We start from the raw sequence: 13,380 nt of genomic DNA, 5'->3' as shown, positions 1-13,380 counted from the left end.
TAAATATGGCTAATGATGAACTAACTTGTTACCTTGGGTATGTAACCATCACACTCTCAGTCAATTTTCAAAGAACAAAAATGTACACTTGTTCCTAAAATTATACTGAATGCAGCACTTAAGCATTCTTTAGCTCTTCAGAAAGCATTTTACATTATGTAGTACTTTAGAATCACAAACATCAGTTACTGTAAAATGTGGAAATAGCTGTGTACTCCATACAAGCTCCGAGTCATCCTAACCTTAACTCCTACTGATAACTTGGGTCCCCAGAGCTTTGTTACTTCTCCTCTTCAGGTTCTTGGGTGTACCCTTGAAGGGATCAGAGGTCATTTTCTAATATTATCAGTTTAATGACCCACCAGGGCTACACTAAGTCTTTTCTGATATTTCTAATTGTTAACACTCCCTCATAAAATTAGTTTGTATATATTTTTCATTGATTTATTGATGTAGAATTTGAACCACTCCATCCACTCACCCTCACCATCCCCCCACCATCCCAGGAGAATGCAAGCTCTCAGACAGCACAGACTATTTCATTTTTGGACTTGTTTGTATCCCCAGGAATAAGGATAATGTTTTGCATACCGAGGACTGTCCCTCACATGTAGCATTAAAACATTGTTGTGACTTGAAGGGAAGCAGAAAAAGTGTCTTGGGCCTTTTCTTCTCAATCCTTTTACAGAAGGAAAACTGTAAATCTTGCCAGAAAAGAAAGCAGGAGATTGGGACCAGAAGCTTGTACACTCTGTATATAATTATATACATTTATATTTATATTTATTTACTCCCTTAAATATTAGTAGTCTAAGATACATAGTTTTCAAGTTAATTTTTAATCACTGTGTCTTTAATAGGGGAAAGATGGACCCCAACTTTTTATTAATGCCTGGACTTTTTTGTTAACCAAATAACAGTTTCACACATAGCAGGTAGTAAAGAAACCAATTTATCCAAGTCAATAGCAAATACCAGCACCCCCTGAAATCAGAGCAAGTATGCATAGAAGAATATATACCAGACAATACAGAGTGAAGTCATTCCCCCATGGAGAGTGAGTTAACTTAGCTCAATCAAGAGGGAGAGTTTCCTAAAGGCTTGAGTGTAGCAAGCTGGGGATATGAACATAATAGAGACTGCCAGATACTCTCATGTTGTCTTCTTTCCAAAATCTTTTTTTTTTCTGCACCAGAAGTGCAGATTGACTTCTATGTTCCCTCTTGAAGCTGGAAGCTAGAAGTAGCTGATGCCCAAATAAACTGAAGATTCCGAAGAAACTTGATCAGACTTGAAGAACCTCAAACTCTCTTCTCTCCCACTCTCACCAATTCTGCCTTGCCCTTCACACAGGCTCAGGATATTAAACTCCATCAATGAGGAGAGAATCCCATACCAATGTGCTTTGGAACTCTGGTTACATTCTCACACTTTTGTTGTGGTCATTTTTCAGTCATACTGACTCATCTCGACACCATTTGGGGTTTTCTTGGCAAAGACAGTGGAGTGATTTGCTCTTTCCTTCTCCAGGTCATTTTACAGATGAGGAAACTGAGGCAAACAGGGTTAAGTGGCTTGCCCATGGTCATGCAGTTAGGAAGTGTCTGAGGCCAGATTTGAACTCAGGAAGAGGAGTCTTCCTGAATCTAGATCTGGTACTCCACCCACTGTGCCAATTAGCTGCCCTATATTCTCACATAGCAGTTATTTAATAATTGTTTGTTGGAAGCAATATCAAAATAGAATGAACCCTAGACCTCAAGTCAGAAGAATCTGGAACAACTGACATTACCTGTTCAATGTTGGACAAATAACATTACCTCCCTGGCCATGAGTTTCCTCATCTATGAAATCAGAAGTTTGGCCACAATATCCCTCTGAGATCCCATCCAGCTGTAGATAATATGACCCTATGAATTAATAAGTTAGAAGGAATGGTAAGAATATAGTCTTACTAACTGGTCTTCATTCAATGTTAATGAAATTTGGCATGTGGTGGAATCATTTCTCCTCTTTCACTTTTCCTTTAGGTGGAGAGTATAAATGGTGACTACTTAAAGTATTTATGGTGATGCAAAGGTCTAAATTGGCAGACACTAGATGTAAAGAAAAAGGATATATACTCAGCACAGCAGCAGCCCTTCTTCCTCCACAGCTATCAGTTATGACCCCCAACTCCATAGTAACCAACACTCAGTTGGCATTGATCTTGGCACCACTTACTTCTGTGTGGGAGTCTTCCAACATGGGAAATTGGAGATCATTGCTAATGACCAAGGAAACAGGACTACCCCAAGCTACGTCACCTTTACCAACACAGAACATTAAACACTGATGCTGCAAAGAACCAAATTTCAATGAACCGCACCAACATAGTTTTTGATGCCAAATATCTGATTGGTTGTGTATTTGATGATGCAATTTAGCCTGACATGAAGCATTGGCCTTTCATAGTGGTGAAAGATGTAGGCAGGCCTAAGGTCCAAGTGGAATACAAAGTGGAGACCAAAAATTTCTATCCAGGAGAAGTATCTTTTGTGGTCTTGACCGAGATGAAAGAAATTGCTGAAGCTTCCCTTGGGAAAACTGTCACAGATGCCATGGTCACAGTACTAGCCTATTTCAACGATTCCCAGTGTCAGGCCACCAATGATGCTGGAACCATCTCTGGCCTCAATGTGTTCCAAATTGCCAATGAGCCAGCTGCTGCTGCAATTGCTTATGGGTTGGACAAAAATGTTGGTGCTGAAGAAATGTATTGATCTTTGACCTTGGAGGTGGTACTTTCGACATCTCCATTCTTACCATTGAAGATGGCATCTTTGAGGTCAAGTCCACAGCTGGGGACACCCACTTGAGGGGGGAGGACTTTGAGAACTGAGGTCAACCATTTCATTGCTGAGTTTAAGTGCAAGAACGAGATCAGTGAGAACAAAAGGGCTGTTCACCATCTATGCACCACTTGTGAATGTGCAAAGTGTACCCCGTCTTCTAGTACGCAGGCCAGTGCTGAGATTGACTCCCTCTATGAAGGCATTGACTTCTGCACATCAATCACCCTGGCCCATTTAGAAGAGGTGAATTCCGATCTCTTCCGTGGCACACTGGCCTCTATGAAAAAGTCCTGAAGAGATGCCAAGCTAGACAAATCATAGACTCATGACATTATCTTGGTGAGTGGTTCAAGTTGCATCCCCAAAATTCAGAAGTTTCAGCAAGACTTCTTCCATGGCCAGGAGCTCCACAAGAGTATCGACCTGGTGAGGCTGTTGCCTATGTGGAGCTGTCCAGGCTGCCATTTTGTCTGGAGATAAATCTGACAACGTGCAGGACTTGCTACTGTTAGATGTCATTTCTCTTGCCCTTGGAATTGAAACTGTTGGTGGCGTCATGCCAGTTCTGATGGAACTTAATACCACCATCCCCACCAAGCAGACACAGACTTCCGCCTCCTATTCACACAGCCAGCTTGGTGCACTTATCCAGGTTTATAAAGGTGAGAGAGCAATGAGAAAGGATAACAGCCTGCTTGGCAAGTTTGAGCTCACAGGAATCCCCCAGCACCCAGGGGGTATTCCTCAGATTGAAGACATTTGACATTGATGAAAATGGCACCCTCGATGTTTCTGCAGTGGATGAGAGCACAGACAAGGACAACAAAATCACTATCTCCATAAAGATAAAGGTTATCTCAGCAAGGAAGACATTGAGCGTATGGTCCAGGAGGCTGAGAAATACAAAGCTGAGAATGAGAAACAGAGAGACAAGGGTCTTTCAAGAATTCTCTTGAATGTTATGCTTTCAACATGAAGGCTACCATAGAGGATGAAAAACTGCAAGGCAAAATTAGCGATGAAGACAAACACAAGAATCCTTGACAGATGTACTGAAATAATCAACTGCCTGGATAGGAACCAGGTTGCCAAGAAGGAAGAATGTGAGCATCAGTAGAAAGAATTGGGGAAGGTCTGCAACCTCATCATTACTAAGTTGTACCAGAGGGCAGGGGACATGCCAGGGGGCAAGCCTGGTGGGTTCCCAGAGGGTGGAATAGCCCCATCTGGAGGTATTTCTTCTGGACCCATATAGAAGAGGTCAACAAAACACACCAGAAGAAAGAGCATTACACACAGCTTTCCAAATAATCAACAGACAAAAATTTATAGCCAAGGCAGTGGCTGTTTAAAAGTAACATTTAAGCTACTGTGTAAATCTGAGCATTCTGAATACTTGAATGTGTGCAGAGGGAGAGAAGTGAACAATATTGAATTTTATCAGTACTGTAAACAAGTGGAAATGCAATTCTTGTCCTAGAGAATAAAATCTATTTAAAATTGATACCATAAAAAATAATGAAAAAGGATAGGGAAATTGGAAGGGAAATGGTAACAACTAGGATGAAAAGAGGTTTGATTTCTCATCTTCTGGAACCAAAAAACTGGACACTTGAGATTCTTTCTTGTCTTGCTTGTAAATTAGTGGGATACTGGTCATGCTATGGAAGGAGTTTTAAAAGAGAGAAAAATACTGTCACATTCATTCACCTCCATCCTGCCCCTCAACACCCCCCAACACACACACACATGCACCTGAGTGACACTGGATATTTACATACATGGTCACTCATTAAATGATTTATCTGGTTTCCCTCCTTAATTTTTTTTCCCCCTATACCATGGTGATATCAAAAATTTCTTTTTTGAACCAACAACCCTATTTTTTAGCTCTCCAAAAATCTTCCTTTACTCGTAAATAGGGGGTCAGTCTTCATTTCTATGGATAGAAAAGAAGGAATATTTACTATGAATATATTATTACAAGCTTTTTTTTCCAATGGGAATCAGAATGTAAGAAAATCCCATTAGTGTGCTAGGTCCTTCATTTCATGAGATTCTCTGAAACACTTTTATAGAAAGATGGGGCACATAAGAAAGATAAGATAATCCCTGTTTCTTCCACATCATTATAGAAATAAAAGGAAAACTCTTTGTTTTATTACTAACCTCTCCCCACCCCCATCCCAACACACTTTTAGCTCTCCTGTTTGAAAAATAAAAATAAGGGTAGAAATGTCTAGATATGATGTGGAGAGGGAGTATAAATATTTAAAAATGAAATGTTCACACTTCTGAAAGTTAAATTAATTTAGTATCCTCAGAGAATATTAGTATTCTCAGAGAATTATAAAAGCTATACAGCCTTTGAAACTCAGTCACCTATTTGAGCACATATGCCAAAATGTTAGTCTAGATGACATCCACTGTCTGTCAGCTTCCACCCTCTCCCTATCTCAGCTCATTTTCTGCCACTTGATAGGAATGAAGTAGACAATCAGATAGTATGCATACATGGAAGAGAAGAAGAGAGATAGGAAGACACTGAAAAGCTAATTCAAAAAGATGCTTAGTTTATAACAAACGTACAGTTCTAAAGTGGAATTTTATAACATCCTCCTTGGTTGTCCAGGGGAAGGGTGCAATAACTGACAGCATCATTTTCTCTGATAGTCTTTAAAATAGTAGCAGTTACAATAATAATGTATATAGCTCTACTCTCTAGTTTTCAAATTCTGTGTAACAGATGTAAGATTCCAAATCTACATTTTTATATGGCAATATTACTGTTCACTTAAATTTGCGATATGCCCCTCTTATCCCAGAGCCAATATATGAAATACTTACGCATATTATAGACTATTGCACATACACACACACAACAAAGTACATATCATATATTATAGTAAGGCTTTTCTTGCATTTATGAATTATTTTAAAACAGCATGACAACCTTTAAGATAATTAGAAACATCTTAAATAATCAAAAAAGCGTGATTGTAAATCACTGTATTAAATCATCAACATGCCAAAAGATATAATGATTACAAAGCTTTTGAAATATATCCCTTTTCAACAATCATCAGAAACGTATTTATCTTCTGAAGAAATAATCTTCCATTTTCTCCTTTATTATTTCAGGGCTTATTATTTGAGATGAAGTTGATAGTTGCTATAATTTTATGTGGTACCATTTTCAGAGAAACATAGAAGCTTTGTTAAGAATTAGAAAAGAACTTAGAAACTATCTAGTTGAATATCTTTATTTTACAATTGAAGAAACAGAGATGCAGAGAAGCAAAATGATTTGAAAATGGGCTGAGTATTATGAACTGGGGAAATCTAAGTCTACCAACCATCTCAAAGGAACTGGGCCTGTTCTCAAAGGTTCTGATTAAAATTCATTAATTTAAGTTTCAGTCAAATACAAGCTGTTGAAGATGTAATCTTTAATTTTGAGATTAAAAGTGAATACTCTCAAATCTAAACAGTTAAAAGAATTGTTTTCCGTGTACTTCAACTCACTCATGACTGATCAGAGTAAAATTATAAACTCCATGTCCTTTTCTCTTTTCTATGCTCATATCATGCCTTATAGTATCTTGTTCCACTCCATTGGTTAGTGCTTTGGTATTATTAGTTTGCTGCTTAAGTCCATATTGTGGTATGCCATACAAGTTTGTCCTCCTTGGACATTATATCATTTGATAAATTACTTACCTTGCCCCATTCCCAAATCTATTTCTGTGTTTTTTAGTCCTTAGCTGGTAGTCAGGAGATAAAATTTATATAGTATTTATAATCCATTGTCAGTGAAAGTTGCAGTAAAATCTTAACCTCTTGCACAGTAGTATACATGTTTGCATATGCTTATTTTTAAATTATGTTCAGAAAACTCATTTTCATATCAAAATTAATTTCTAATTGTAGAATTCCAAATACTGTGGCAGAAGGGTAGAAAGATACTTTGGAGATTGGTATCTTTCTTGGTGCCCTTGAAATTACACTACCTGTAATATCTATGCATAAAGTCAATCTTACTTATAATGTATCCAAAATAGCACTTATGTGATAAAGTAAGGGTTAGGAAAATATACCCTACTTTTAGAGAGGAATAGGGGAAGGACAATAAGTTATATATGAAAAATATGTGCACTAAGGCAAATTTCATTTAAATAATAATAATCTAATTTAAGAACCTCTAAATCCTTTAATTGTACATATATGTATACCTATTTTTCACTGTATATGAGGGAAAATTCACACAGGAAATCAATATGATGAAACTATGCCTCAGAGGACCTGTTCTACGTGAGCTTTTATTTCAATTTCCATGATTCTGGGTAAATACCAACCCCCAAGAATACGCATTCAACTCTCAGTCCACTAGTCCACTTTCAGGTCATTTTCCATCCCTTAAAGAGGAGAGTTCTATATTTAGGCAGTGAAATTTCTAGTAAATTGCTTTAATTTTGCTGGAGGGAAAAGATCTTCAGCAAAAATTAAATACGCTTCCACTTTTATAAAGAAATAAAGAACAGTTTGAGAGAGAAAGGTTGTCTACATTTTCCTTTATTTCTATTTGAGAGGTATTTTTCTGAGTCATTACTAAAAACAGTCTTCTTTAAATTAAAAAATATTTACAATTTTCTAGAATAGTTTGATTCCTTTAAAAAAATCACAATTAGAAATGTTATTTATGTAAGAAAAATTAGGAATGAGAGATTGACATAATTGTCACAAGCTACCTCTGTGTAGAGTTTATTTCTTGAACCAATTTATGCTGGTGTGGTCCTCCAAAAATATTAGTTATTGGAGGAATTATGCTTGAAGTATCTTAATGTCCAAGTCCAAATTCATAGTTATTTTCAGGAATTTTATGTATTTTCTAATAAGTAAAAGTATAACTTGTGAAAAGCTATTTTTCCTAACATGCAACTAGTTAAGTGCTGAGACATGTTTAATAGTCTGTAAATATGGAGCGCATTGTTCAGAGACTAAAACAACTAAAATTTCATTAGCTCGATTGCATCCAATTTTTATAAGTGTAATAGGATCAAAGCTGAACCAAATGGCGTGTCCAACGTACTGAAAACCATTGTGTATTTGTTGTGTTTTAAAACTTTGTCTGGTAACTTTATAACCTCTCAGTTATTGCTGTTCTCATTTCCTAGCACAAACTGACTCTACATTTGAAAGGGGATTTTTCTTGTTTCTAATTAGAAGTTGATGAATTCATTTTCCCCCATAAGAAACTCAAGGAAGATGAGTGGTCACATTGGTGTTTGTGTGTTCATGAATGTTACAGCAGAATTAATTATGCAGGGATGGTTGTGCAGAGAAAGTATACTGTTGCGTGTTTTTAAATGTTTTCTTTGTTTTCAGTTGCATGTTTGTATAATGATGCTAGTGATCATTTAAGAAAGAGATGGTATGAAATAGCAAATGTAGAGTGTGGATTTACCACTGCATTGTTCTTGCCCTTCAGTTAAAACTTCCTTTTTGATTTTTTGATTTAGATGAAGAGAAGATAGAATCTAATATATAATCTGGAGCTACTATTCCAACCCTCATTTGCACTGGCAATTCAGGTGCCCAGAGCTAAATATATTCACTGAGCATTAAAGGGGTAGCCCTGGAGAGGTTTTTTTGTTTTGTTTTATGTGTGTGTGTGTGTGTGTGTGTGTGTGTGTGTGTGTGTGTGTGTATACAGAGACACACATGACCTCTCCAGGGCTGCACTTCCACCATAATTATGAATTGTTATCAAGTGTTCCACCACATTTAGTTTTCAGAAAGGAACATTCTACTAACTGGGTATATTAAGAATAGTTAGAACAAAACAACTCCAAATCTATGATACCTTATTGCACCAATATAAACAGATTCCAGGGGAATATGATGTGAAGTCTAGAGAGCACACGTGGCAAAACTAAACAACAAAAAAATTGGAAGTATTTTACTGGCATCTTCAAGATATACCCATTAGGGAGATTGTAGCTTTTTTCTGAGTTCCTTTAATGAAAAGTTGTATTGATCATGGGATATTGCATATAATATCAGTCACATTGATGTGTTGGTTATTCTTGCTAAACTTTTTTCTTCTTTTTCCTTTTAAAATCTTTGTTAAAATTCTAACATGGTTGATCGGCCTATAAGGATTGTTCCTTAGAACATGGGCAGATAATCTTTGCCTACTCCCTGATGGCTGCAAGGGAAGCATCTACCAGCTTATTTGTGGGAAAAACTGATGAAGGAAGGATAGAAGGAAGGACTGAAGCAAGACTTTTTTTAGTTCTTACTATGTACCAGCTACTATTTTATGAGCTAGACATGCATATATAACAGAAAGACAGAAACTGTCCTCAAGAAATTTACATTCTAATGGGGAAAGACATAAAAAAGAGAAGTGAAAAGCTAGAGGACTGAGAGAAGTAGAGATTAGGGGCATGGTTTTACAATCTGGAAAGTCAGAATCTGAGCTTAGAGAGATATGAAGGATGATGGCCTGTCTGGGTCCTTGCCCAAAATGCAGGGCTTAGGAGTAACGTACTTTTGGAAGAATAGGGTAAGACTCTTGTAATGATAATCCAGAGTGAGAAGGCCACAAGTGTGGCTGGATCAGCAAGAAGAGGAGTTCCAAGATGGTTTTGAAGTTCAAAAAACAAGATCAAGGCCAGAAGTATTAAGAAAGTAAATGTAAAGAATTGAAGCAAAGAGTTGACATGTGAGATTCCAGTAGAAAAGATGATCAAGTTTGAGATAGGATGACACCAAAAAGTAACACAAATGGCCAGTGCTACTGAGAAAAACTGTTTAACTACTCATAAAACTTAACTTCCAGCCTTCCAGAAGAGTCTTCCAGTAGTAATAAGTTAAATTACCAAATTTAGTTCTAATGTTGATGTGATAATTTATTCAATTTTTTATTGATCCTCATGGTTATCATTGCTTTCATAAAGGAATAAACTTTCTGTCTCAAACCTAAGTGACTTTGCTTATACCTTGAGTATTTCTACTACTTTCCCACTTTCAGAGAAACCTTTTAGACTTTTAAGCATTAACTATTACCATATTTTTCCTGAAATATCAAGATGTGTGAAAAGGGGGAACTCAGTTCCCTAAGGAAAGGCCAGGCTTTCCCACAGCTGGCTTAGAACTAATTGGATATAGGCCAGTGACTGTTTTAGGTTGACTCTGTAACCTCAGATGAATATCATTCTCATTCAGCAACTTCTGTCTCAAGTGCCATTCAATAAAGTTTCAGCACCCTATCCTATGTACTTGACTTGGAGTAAATGCTTAATAAATTCTCTCAAAACTTCCAAATCTAGTGGTCTTTTCTCAATATTTATCTTAAACTTTCTGCAACTTTTAATATTGTTAACCCATACTTCTTCCTAGATTCTCTAATCCTTAGGTTTTTAATGACACTATTCTATAATATTTCTTTTTCTCCCTCTGGACCAATCTTTCTCTAGTTTGCAGGATCTTCCTCCATACTCTGTCTCAAAAGCATGAGAATACAACATGGCTCTGTTTTGATCCTTCTCATCTTTTCTCTCTACCCTCTTTCTCTCATATATCTTGTAAGCTTTCATGGGTTCAATTATCACTTTTATATAGATATCTTTATAATATAGATATCCAGCTCTCACCTTTCTTTAAGTCCAAACTAGTACTATCAAATTATTTGCTACATATCTATAGATTTTTGTCCAATAATTATCTTAAACTTAACCTATCCAAAACAAAACTCACTTTGATTTTTCCCAAACCTTACCCTCATCCAAACCTCCATATCCTTCAAGAATGCTGTGAATCCTCAAGTTACTAATATTCAAAATTTGGAAGTAATCCTACAGTTTTCCTTTCTTTTCTCTTCCCCATACTCATTAATTTCCCATCTTGTCAAATCTAAATCTATAACACTTCTCACATCACCTCCCACTTATACTATCATGAAAGCTTCCTAATTGGTATCCCTGCCATGAGTCTCCTCCCTTTCTAATATGTCTTTAACTGCCTAGTTGATACCCCTAAGTTATGTCAGACTATGTGCTGACATTTCTCTAAAAGTTCCAGGATCTGCCTGGTGCATCTATGATCAAATGAAAATTGCTCTCCCATTTAAGTCTTTTACAATCTAGCTGTGACCTCTCTTTCTAGGCTTATTATTCCTCCTCCTAATATAATCTATGTTCAGGACAGTCTGATGTGCTTGATATTTCCTACATATAATAATTCATCTTCCAACTCAGTGATTTTGTACTGGCTGTTCCTGTATGTCTACCATACCCTCACTTTTCACCTTGGTTTAGAAGATTCCCTAGGTTCCTCAAGAAGTTTCTTACCCAATCTATCCCCTCTGCCCAGGTATTAGTGCTCTTCTACCATACCTGAAATTGCTTTGCATCTACCTCATATATAGTTTGAATATACTTGAAGAATCTCCAGTTTAGAGTTGTGAAAGATCCTAGAGAGTCATTGATCCCAACACATTTACAGGAGAGGGATGTGAGGTTGTCAGTATGTGTTTTAACACTCTTCCAGTGCTAAAATTTAAATATTTTATGACATGTAGCAGATTATTAAAGGAAAACTAGTGATTCTCATAATACTTCAGCTCTCTATATTGAAGAGTAACTACTAAAGTGGCTTGTCAAGGATTCCTGGCTCTCCTACACAAGACATAAAGTTGCACAAACAGAACCAATTCAGCCAAAATTAGAAAAAAAAAAGCAGGAAACTGGGGAAAATACACAAAGTTTTGTAATATAGACCTCATTTCCCAAATATATATGGAAGTGAGCCCAATTAGTGAAAATGAGAAACATTAACTAATTAATAAATGATCAAAAGATAAGAATAGGCAGTTTTCAGAAGAAATCAAACCTATCAATAGTTACATGAAAAGAATGGCTCTAAATCACTGATAACTAGAGAAATGTAAATTAAAAGTACTCTGAGGTACCACCTCGAAATATATACTTCACAATTTCTTTATTTTTCTCATATTTTTTGTGATTTGTTTTGTTTTGTAGCCAGGCTAATATGAAGATATGTTCTGCATGACCTCATATATATAATTAATAACATATTGTTTGCTTTCTTAAAGGGTCAGAGGGAGGGGCAGAAAGGTGGGAGAGAATTTGGAATTCAACGTTTTAAATGATGATGTTAAAATTAAAATAAAATGTAATGTTTAATGCAAAAATGCAATTAAAATATGTGAAATGTATGAAAACATCATTTGGCAGATCTTTGACCATAATGTTGATATCACGAAAGTGTTTTTTTTCAGACTCTTTTATTTATATTAAAAATATCACTTAAGAAATATTGGACAAATAAAATCAACAGATTTATATAAGTTGTTATCTTTAAATAGAGTAATCAAACACTTTATTAAGAGAATAGAATTATTATATTAGTAATATACAGTCTGTTTGCTTATATTTTGCTCCTTAATATATTCCAAAGCTATGTATTGACTCAGAGGTTTTGAATAATTTTACAGAAGAAAGTGTAATTTAAAAAAGAAAAAAAATCAGGGAAATAACCCTACCACAATCCATTTAAAGGTAAGAATCATTAAATGATGTTATTCTAACTCCAAACACCTAAGACATATATATATATATATATATATATATATATATATATATATATATATATATATATATATATATATATATATATATATATATATATATATTCAAGATGTGAAGAATATTTGTAAGTGTATAAGGAAGGGAATGTCCAAAGACTGTAATGAGATATGCATATTATTGAAATATAATGGGAAGTTTAAAAGGCTATAAGAAACTCAGATTTAAGAAGTTATACATATTTAGGTGGTACAATGATCTTGATAAGCAGAAGTTTTACTTGAAATTATGATTCACATATTTAAAGCTTCTAATGTGTTATGTAAAGGTAATAGCTTAATGAGCTGTATTTCAAGAAGTAAAATGCAAAGTGTGACATGATAAAATGAGATATGCACGTATAAAGATAGTAAAATGATCAGTGAGCCACAGTATAGATTTGGATGTGCATATGCACCATCCATAATGAGAACTCACAAAGACATAGTAAAAGATCAGCTAATTGCTATCAATTAGTTTAAGTCACTAGGACTTAATGAACTACCTACTAGAATATCACAGTAAATATATGCATAGGACTGCTACATAACTATTGGTAGTCTTTGAAACATGATAGAAAATGGCAGAGGTGCAATGGGAGTGACAGAAGCTATATTCATTACATAAAAAAGAGTTTAACATATATAAATTAATTTTAACCTCAGGATTCTTAAATGTATGATATTAAAGTAATGGTTTTCAAGCACTGAAAAATAAAGTTCTGATCATTAAGAGCCAACATAGTTTCATCAAGCGGAAGTTAACCACTCAAATAATATTTCTTTAGTTATTTCAGTCACATACAAATCTTTGTGACCTCATTTAGGGTTTCTTGGCAAAGATACTGGAGTGGTTTGCTATTTTCTTGTCCTGCTTATTTTTACAGATGAGTAAAT

At 35.5% G+C, this 13,380-nt stretch overlaps 1 pseudogene; it reads left to right on the top strand.

Moving 5' to 3' along the window:
• Positions 1–2,199: 2,199 nt before the first annotated feature.
• LOC110212344 (heat shock cognate 71 kDa protein pseudogene) lies at positions 2,200–4,089 on the top strand (annotated as a pseudogene).
• Positions 4,090–13,380: the final 9,291 nt, after the last annotated feature.

Source organism: Phascolarctos cinereus, unplaced genomic scaffold, assembly GCF_003287225.1.
Source record: "Phascolarctos cinereus isolate Bilbo 61053 unplaced genomic scaffold, phaCin_HiC Scaffold_2;HRSCAF=192, whole genome shotgun sequence".
In the NCBI taxonomy this organism is placed as follows: domain Eukaryota; kingdom Metazoa; phylum Chordata; class Mammalia; order Diprotodontia; family Phascolarctidae; genus Phascolarctos; species Phascolarctos cinereus.
Note: the sequence above shows the minus strand (reverse complement) of the source record. Positions and strands in the feature narration are given on the sequence as shown.